Here is a 9,731-nt window from a genome sequence, read left to right as displayed (position 1 = left end):
GCTCCTGCGAGCCCGGTTTTTTAATAAAAACTCGTTGTAAGTGAGCCACGCCTATACTATATTTAATATACCTTTTATTGAATTATAGTAACATTATTAGGAACTTAAAATAATTATTTGGGCTATTATTATGAGTTATATTGAGTGTTATTTAACGCTTATATAATAGTAATAATAGCTAGACTATTAATTAGTCGCGGTTAACGTCAAAAACTAAACCCTAGTGATATTGATACTAGGTTTTGTAGGGAAAATTGTTTTGAGATAACGAAGCACTGTCTGAATTCGGAATCACCACCTAATCAAGTGAGTGCATGGTCCCTTTCATCTTACACATATATATGAAGTATTTATATATATTACGTGTTGTGAGTGTATAGTTACTGTAACACTGTAAAAATTTGAAACAATTTTTCACTTTTGAAAACCATAAAATATCATTCACATTCATTTTAAAAAACATTGTATCAACATTGTATCAGTACAAAACCCCAATATCAGAATATATATAAACTCCAATGTGTGTGTGTACGAATCATGCCGGCGCCTTCCCGCGCTCATCACTGGTAGCTGAAACACATCACACAACAACTGTAAGCATAAATCCTTAGTGAGTTCCCCAAAATACCGCATACCACATATGCCACTCAAGGCTATAATAAGACCTTCCGGTCGATGTGTCTCAGCGGGACCCTCCAGTCCCATAGCTCATTGGACCCTCTGGTCCGGTCATAGCTCGTTGGGTCCTCCGGCCCGGTCTGTATCATTGGACCCTTCGGTCTGGTCTATAACATCATACAACATACATATAACACATGGCACATAATCTCATACATAACACATAAGACCCTCTGGTCCACACAATATACCACTCAAGGTAACGTATAGTGAGAAGACTCACCTCGGTGTCTCGGTAAATGTCTGACTCGGAAGAAATGTGATCTAGCCTCCGCCTAATCACATAAAGTAAATACTCTCATAAATACAACTGAACTCAACCCTAAAAGTCAACAAGGTCAACGATCAACTTTGACCCGACTTGTCGAGTGCACTAGGGCGACTCGGCGAGTCTACACGTGTCCATTGACTCTCTTAGTCCCTCTCTTGGTACGTCGAGTACTTCCCCTGAATCGACGAGTTCCACCTGGCATGAATCGCGGGGCCACCCCGACTCAAATCGTCGAGTATCAAGAACAACTCGGCAAGTTCCGATTTGAACTCCAGTCCCCCTGACTCTCCCCGACTCACCGAGTTATTCCCCAACTCGGCAAATCCACTCACTGAGTGATTTACAGGAAACCCTCATCCTACTCGCCGAGTCTGTTCTTCGGACTCGGCGAGTTCATGCCATGCATAAACTCCACAGGCCTCCTGAGGTCAGATCTGTTCCATACATTCGTAGATCTGGCCTTCCCAAGCATGATAATCACGTAAAGTTCAGACCTTGACACTCATACAACATCAAAATGGTCTAACTTGTTGATTTAGCCCCAAAAATGACATCCCAAGCTCATAGCTCCCAAAATGACTCATAAAGCTCCAAGGGTTAAGGTCTCTAGACCTCTTTGGGTCCAGATCCAAGACATAAATTCGAGAAGGGACCAAATGCTCCACTTATTCAACCTCTAAAAGGGTTAGAAAACCCTAACACTAAGAATCAACCCCAACACTGAAGAAGGTCCGGGAAAATTCCTCAATACAATCTCTATGGACTCAAAAGTCACCAAAATCGCACCTCCTTTAGCCCCCTCTTGCATTGGTCACCTCCTTCTTGCAAAAACACCCACAAAAAGATCAAGAATGGCCTCTCCTTCCTCACAAACGCTCTAGATCTCTTAGGGTTTCTCTATGGGGGTTGGTGGCCGCAAATGACGGCCCTAAGGGCCTTTAAATAGGTCCCAAACCCTGGAAATTAGGCTTTCATTAAACAGCATGGACTCGCCGAGTCCACTCATGAAGTCGCCGAGTCCAGCTGTGAATTCGCATCCAAAATCGTGACCATACTCGGCGAGTTTAGACGCCAACTCGCCGAGTCTCCTCACAATTCCCAAAAAAAAAGAACAAAACAGGATACCTGGGAATCCGGATGTTACAATTCCCCCCACTAGAATCAGACTTCGCCCTCAAAATCTCACTCTACAAACAACTCTGGATGCTGCTCCCGCATCTCACGCTCCGGTTCCCAAGTCAACTCTGACCCTTTCCGTTGCTGCCATTGGACCTGAACCAGAGGCACCTCCTTGTTTCTCAAAACCTTGATCTTCCGATCCCTAATTGCCACCGGTCTCTCAACATAATTCAGGCTCGCCTCCACCTGTGTCACACCCCAAAACCATGAACGGCGGAAACGTTCTGGGGTGGAGGACGTCATGTATAGTATCACAACAATGAAAATAAGTAAACAAGCAACAACATCATCCATTGCATTAATATTATAATTATTATACAAGTGTGTTCTGTTAAATTATAATAGACACTAAAGCATAAATCAAAATGAAAGATGAGTCTTGAACAAGCTCCATCTTCTCTAAACCTTGCATCGGTACCTGTCTATTGATGACCTGAGGATACAAGTAATTTTGAAAGCGAGTATCAGGTTTGAAGCTGGTGAGATCATAAGTATTTCAGTGTCTTAATTTGTATGTAAGAATTTGTATGTATATGAATTGTAAGTATTGAAAATGTATGTGAATCGTAAGTATTGAAAATGTATGTAAAACAACTGTAAACGTTTGAAAAACTCTAGAAATCCCTATGATTCCTACTACTATAACAGGGAGTCTTCTACCAAGACTTAACTGATCTATATGTAGCCTTCTACCAAGGCATCTAGTGTCTGTGTGTGTCTCTTGTAAGAGTGTATTTTCCCAAGTCTGACTATCATTAACCAAAAATATAGTTTCTACATTACCGTGCATCGTGTGAATATTCACAAAGTGAACGTAATGGGAAAATGAAATAGTACTATTGTGTAGTGCCGAACTACTACCGTATCAATTACCTAAAGTCTAGGGTAATTCTTCTAAGTACTGTAGCATTTGTTATAAATAACTACATCGGTACTCAATTGCCATATTTGAGGGATAAGGTATAATGTGATGGCTAGATCCCAGACTATACACTCGCCTATCAAAGGGATTTTTGGGACCTACCCACGACCCCTGCATATATGCAAGCCGTGAGCATCCACATTACTATGATCATGTATACTCGATATAACTAAACTACATCGGTACTCAACTGCCTTATTTAAGGGATAAGATATAATGTGATGGCTAGATCCCAGGCTATACGCTCCCCTGTCAAAGGGATTTTGGGACATACCCACGACCCCTACATATCTGCAAGCCGTGAGCATCCACATTACTATGATCATGTATACTCGATATAACTAAACTACATCGGTACTCAACTGCCTTATTTGAGGGATAAGGTATAATGTGATGGCTAGATCCCAGGCTATACGCTCCCCTGTCAAAGGGATTTTGGGACCTACCCACGACCCATGCATATCTGCAAGCCGTGAGCATCCACATTACTATGATCATGTATTCTCGATATAACTATCACAATTGCGTTGTGATTCATCGGTATAGTTAGATCCTGAACTAGTTCCATGCTATAGCACCTAGTGACGTCTGTTCTATGTATATGTAAGCGTACTCATGTAAGTGTGATCATGTAAACATATCTATGTAATAGTATAGTAATGTACTGTAATGTTCTAGCTGTAATGTATGCTCTCTCTATCTAGCAAATATAGTAATGTACTGTAATGTTCTAGCTGTAATGTATGCTCTCTCTATCTAGCAAGTATAGTAATGTACTATAATGTTCTAGCTGTAATGTATGCTCTCTCTATCTAGCAAGTATAGTAATGTACTATAATGTTCTAGCTGTAATGTATGCTCTCTCTATCTAGCAAGTATAGTAATGTACTGTAATGTTATAGAAAGTATTGACTCATGAATGAACTGACTCATTGTATGATATCGCGTTCTAGTAATAGTTCTAGTATCTTCCTAAACTACCCATATGGTAGTTTACTAGTAATCTAACTGGTACGTATGGACATGGATGTATACCCTTGCTACCCAAGGGCATTGGAATGAACTGGAAGGAACTTTATGACTATATATGTGTTGGAATAGTGTCTAAGGTTGCAACTATATTAGGCAAGTATTTGTGCCGGTTGTGCATGGTCCTTTTGGGTTGCCTTCACTATAGCAACTTGACAGGATGATTTATTATAAGAGAAGAAATATTATTAATATATTATGAGAATAATATAAGGAATAATGATATTGTTATTTGATTAATATAAGTCATAAATTAATTATGAATTAATTTGGTGACTTAAAGAGATTAATTGAATAAAGGGGCATAAACTGTCAATTGTATTATAGCTATACTTTGGGCTATAAATCCCTTATGGATAAAGGGGGGCGGTTTTAAGGACTATGGATAAGCCTTGAAATCGTCCAAAGGCTTATCAATTAGGGTATTGGATTGCTTAGGGCCTAAGTTATCCAATTAGGGTTTAAGGGTGAAACCCTAGGAGACTCACTAGTATAATTAGACCCTAGGAGTCAAGGGAAATCGGCACCTATGCTTCAGAAAAAAACCCTGGCCGATTCTTGATCCTATTCTCTCTCTCAAATCATCCTCTTGCTAGTTGGTGTTTGTAAGCCATTAGAGGAGTGACAATTGTGACTGTAAAGCTCCAAAGACAAGAAGATCAAGCAAGTGATTCAAGGTAATCTTCTAATTCTGATTTCTTATTGTTATTATACTCTATTAGCCTTAGAAGTCTTGGATTCAATGCATGTTCAATTAGAGAAACCTAGATCCAAGCATTAGGGTTTGCATGTGCACATCGGAATGTTCATATGGCCAAAACCCATCAGTGGTATCAGAGCCTAGATTGGTTTCTATTGAATAGATGCATTGGTTGCTTGTTTGATGCCTTCAAAATTCAAATTTTGTGTTTCTTTCTGATGAACTCGGCGAGTCCCATAGTGCACTCGGCGAGTCCAAGCGTCAGAAAGAGCTAATTTCGGGATTTCTTGCTGTTTATCTTTGAGATACTTGCCTTAATCATATTAGATCAATATAAATCCGTTTTTATGATATATATGAGTATATTTTTGACCTAATTGAAGATATTTATCAATTAATAAAATATTTATTTCCTTATGTGATAATTGATTAATTATTTTAATTAAATTGGTAAATTGTTTTGCAAGAAATTATTAAATAAATCAAATATGGATAATTATGTGATTAAATGTTAACTTAGATTATTTGTTATTTGATCCCCTATGTTTTGAAAAGTTTAAAACTTGCCCTCAAGTTTTGAAATTTATGTTTTGTGATTAAAAGTTTAATTTAGACAATATAAATTCCAAACCCTAGAATTTTACAAGTTTAAAATTCAACCCTATACTAATATAATATTACAAGATTTATATATATATATATATATATATATATATATATATAATGAAAATGCTAGTCTTACCGTTAGTAGGCCTCATTCACGAAGCCGGTCTATAAGGTGGGTATAAGGTTGCTGCCTATAAAATGGCGCTTAATGGGTGTACACTCACACCCACCGCTTGCTTGATCGGTGGAGGGTCGTTACCCGAACGGGTAGGATAGGGCAACCTCATCTTCTCATTAAAAGTATAATATGAAATACAAAGTAACTACATGTTTTTCAAAATTCCCAATCTTAGTTACTTTAGGAAAAGTGAATTGATGCAATCCCATGAAATTACACTTTGCACCCTTGCTAAGAAGTTAGTGGAGCGTGTGTTGTTTACCGGCACACTAATTGTTTCTAAGCAAAGATGGCAAAGGGTGATTCATTTTTTATCATAGTTCGATGGAGCGTGTGTGGTTTACCGGCACATCGAATAGGTGATTGTTACAATGAAGGCACCATGTGAATTTGCATGGTAATTTACACCCACTTTGTGATCCTCAGTATCCCAGTCACAAACGAGAGGGGCATATCGAGATTTAAACATGCCATTGAAAGTTTCAATGAATCTCATCCAAACCTAGGAATTCTCAATACATTTAGAACTTAAAGTTATGTTTTCGTGATGGAGAATTAGTGAATCGTCATTCACTTACCTTCAAATTGTTTGCATGTTAGATTACGGCATCCCATTTCTAATATGTAAATATTGTTGTTGGATCCTAGCCCTAATTTTTCTTATTGGGTGATACTTAGGGATTCAAATTCTAATCTATCTTTGTCCTTTCTATTTGTAGATGTTGAACGCGAACAACGCTGCTACTAGTTCGTTTACATTGATAAGCCTTTGCCAAAAGGTGACTTTCGATGGAACGAACTTTAGCGAATGGATAAGATACATTCGCACAATTGCTCGCTACAAGGACAAGGAGTATGTCCTCGATGAGAAGCTCGAGAAGAGCAACCCAGAAATCGCTACTCCGGCTGAAATGACTGCTTTTGAGACTCATGAACGTGATGCAACGAAGGTCCATTGCATCACGATAGCCACAATGAACGCCGAATTCCAAAAGTCCTATGAGGACATGTATCTGTATGAAATGCACCAAGACTTTTTGGAGAGATACCACCAAAACGCGAGGCAGGAGCGTTACGAGATTTTCACTAACATGATATCCGCCAAAATGGGTCATGGAGAATCTCTAACCGTGCACCTACAAAAGATGCAAAGGTATGTCGATCGTCTTCGCAAGTTGAATGTTGACTTTGGGGAAGACTTGGCGATCGACATGGTGCTTCACTCTTTGCCTCTGTGTTACAATCAATTTAGGATGACCTATGTCACACCCCAAAACCAAGAACGGCGGAAACGTTCTGGGGCGGAGGACATCATGTAAAGTATCACAATACAGTAAATGTAAATAAGCAAACAACATCATCCATTGCATTAAATATATAATTTTAATACAAGCATGTTCTGTACAGTTTTAGACACCAAAAATATAATGTGAATCAAGATAATATGATGAGTCTTGAATGCGCTCCATCTTCTCAAAAGCTGGCATCGGTACCTGTCTACTGATGATAAATTGCACCATTGTAGTATTGTAGTTTTGTATTATAGGAACTACTGCTGTACTAACTACCTTAAACCAGATTTATATTAAGGTATAATGTGATAAATTGCACCATACTATCGACTGGTAACAACGACATACGAATGGTCGTAATAACGGAATGACGTTTGGCACCCGCAGACCTGCAGGTCCGGCTGTAACTAGCAGCAAGGTGTAGGATAGTCAATACAGTATAGATCTATACGCAAACTCACGCTCTCCCTCCAAGATAATTCTGGCTACAACTCGGGCCATGACATTTAAGGCATGCTCAGATACAGTGGATCACAATTGTTAACGTATTCTTGTATATGTAATGTAATGTTTCTCGTTCTAGTATAGTTGTATATGTTCTCCTCCTAGTATAGTTGTATATGTTCTCTTCCTAGGATAGTTGTATATGTTCTCTTTCTAGTATAGTTGTATATGTTCTCTTTCTAGTATAGTTGTATATGTTCTCATAGTAATGTAATGTGTAGACTCATGAATGAACTGACTCATTGATCTAGAAGTTGTAATAGTATGATCCTGTGTTACCCCGATGGTAACTTAGTAATGATGTGTCTAGTACGCATGAATATGGAAGTACTTTTATGTCTATATATGTATATTGGATATATAATTAATATTGAAACGACCTTCGGATGGTTACCCGAAATCCCACAAGACCACATCCAAATCGAGAAAAAGGAAATAGGGCGGATGGCCTTCCTAAGCCCTTTAAACATTATTTATATATCTATACATATATGGGCATGCAATTTATAAGAAGTAAAACAAAGTTTAAATAATATCATTTAATAAGTAAAAGAGTTTGTAAAACATTTTGAAGTAAAACAGTTTGATAAACAGTTTGAACAGTGATAAAATCATTGGTTTCCTAGTTATTAATCACATGTGATTAATGCAATCACATGTGATTGAAGCAATAACTATAAGTATTTAACTTGTATTCCCCCCATAAAGTATTTAAAACATTTAAAATCATTTCAAAGGTTAATTAAAGGGGTATGAACTCACTTGTGGTGAGCGGTTTGGAATGTAGTGTCGGATACCGTGCTAGGTGGCAAACGGAGACTTCTTCACACGCACGAGCCTAGTTATCAGATAATGAGCATATATATAACTAATTAGCCAAATAATAACTTAATGAAATAAGTTGGGACACTCAGGAACATGTAAACACTTGGTATAAGTGTTATAGGTCCTAATGGTTGCATCTAAGTTGCTACAAGACAAGGCTAAAGGGGTTTGAAGCTTCCAAGAACCTTGAATAAGTGTTTACCACCCAACAAACCCCACCCTTGTAGTTTACGGTCGTAAACCCTTGAGTTTACGGCCGTGAACTCTTGACTTGGTGGTTTTGGGTGTTTTAAAGTGTTAAATGATTTCTAGAATAAGCCTAGCATTGGTGGTTTAATCCTTTAGGTAGTTTAGGGCCTTAGAATGCTCCTTTGAGGAGTTTACGGCCTAGAGTCCATATCCCCTAGAGTTTATGGCCGTAAACTCCTATGGGGTGGGTGTTTTAATTTATTTAGGCCTCTTGCACACAAAGGATAATTTCTAGACTTTTGTTTAAGGCTAAAGGGGACTTTAGGCACACTTTGGTGCCTTTACTTGGAGTTTACGGCCCAAGAGCATTTCTTGTCCGTAAACTCCCTTTTAGGGATGATTTTGATGTGTTTTACTCCCCATTCAAGCTACAAGTAATAGAGGGTTAAAGTCTAAAGCCTTAAGGGGGTGTTTAGGGCACTTTAAGCCCTTGAAAAAGGTGTTTATGGTCCAAGAAACTCTTGGGCCGTAAACTCCTAAAACTAGGTGTTCTTGATTGTGTACTAGCCTTAAAAGATCATACATAATGTCCTTAACTAGCTACCTAACAAGGAAATGGGACTAGATAGCTCTTAGGCTTCGTTTTGGAGTTTACTCCCCAAGAACGTTCTTGGGCGGTAAACTCCCGGATCTTACATATTTGACATGTAAACTATGTTATTAAGCATATAACAAGCATTAAAACACAACTAGGAAAGTAGACTCACGATTTGGGATGAAAACCCGAAGATCCGTGAGAGAGAAAATGGTTCTTCTCTAGTTGGAAATGTGAATAATGAATAATTTGGTTCAGAATTCTATTTATAGTCCTGAAATATTTTTGGCAAAAATATTTTTATTCCGGAAATGGACTATAACATTATGAAGTTTTGAAATGCTGAAGTTTCACAAACCCAGGAGCATCCACTCTCCTGATATCTCCTTAAACGTAAGCCCTAATGTACACAAACTTATTCGGAAAAGTCTGAAAATCACTGAAACTGGACTAGCTTCTATTGAATAGATATTGTTCGTACAAAATTGAAATTTCGGGTTGTCACATCCTACCACATGAACAAAGAAGAGGTCACCCTAAGTATGCTCCAAGGTCTCCTTAGGGTTGCTGAAAGCAACCTCAAGGACAAGTATGTTGCACCCACTCCTAATCCACCCGCTGCTCCTGTTTTGGCCATTGGGCAAGGAAGAGGCAAGAAGAGGAAGGCTCCATCTAAGAGCCACCGTAAGGGAAAGTCCCGAGATGGTTCCTCTTCTAGTGGGGCCAAAGTTGATCCTGCTAAGCCCAACCCTAACCCGAAGGA

The sequence above is a fragment of the Lactuca serriola genome, chromosome 4 (genome assembly GCF_051521515.1).
Source record: "Lactuca serriola cultivar US96UC23 chromosome 4, Lser_US96UC23_V15, whole genome shotgun sequence".
NCBI classification, from domain to species: Eukaryota; Viridiplantae; Streptophyta; class Magnoliopsida; order Asterales; family Asteraceae; genus Lactuca; species Lactuca serriola.
Note: the sequence above shows the minus strand (reverse complement) of the source record.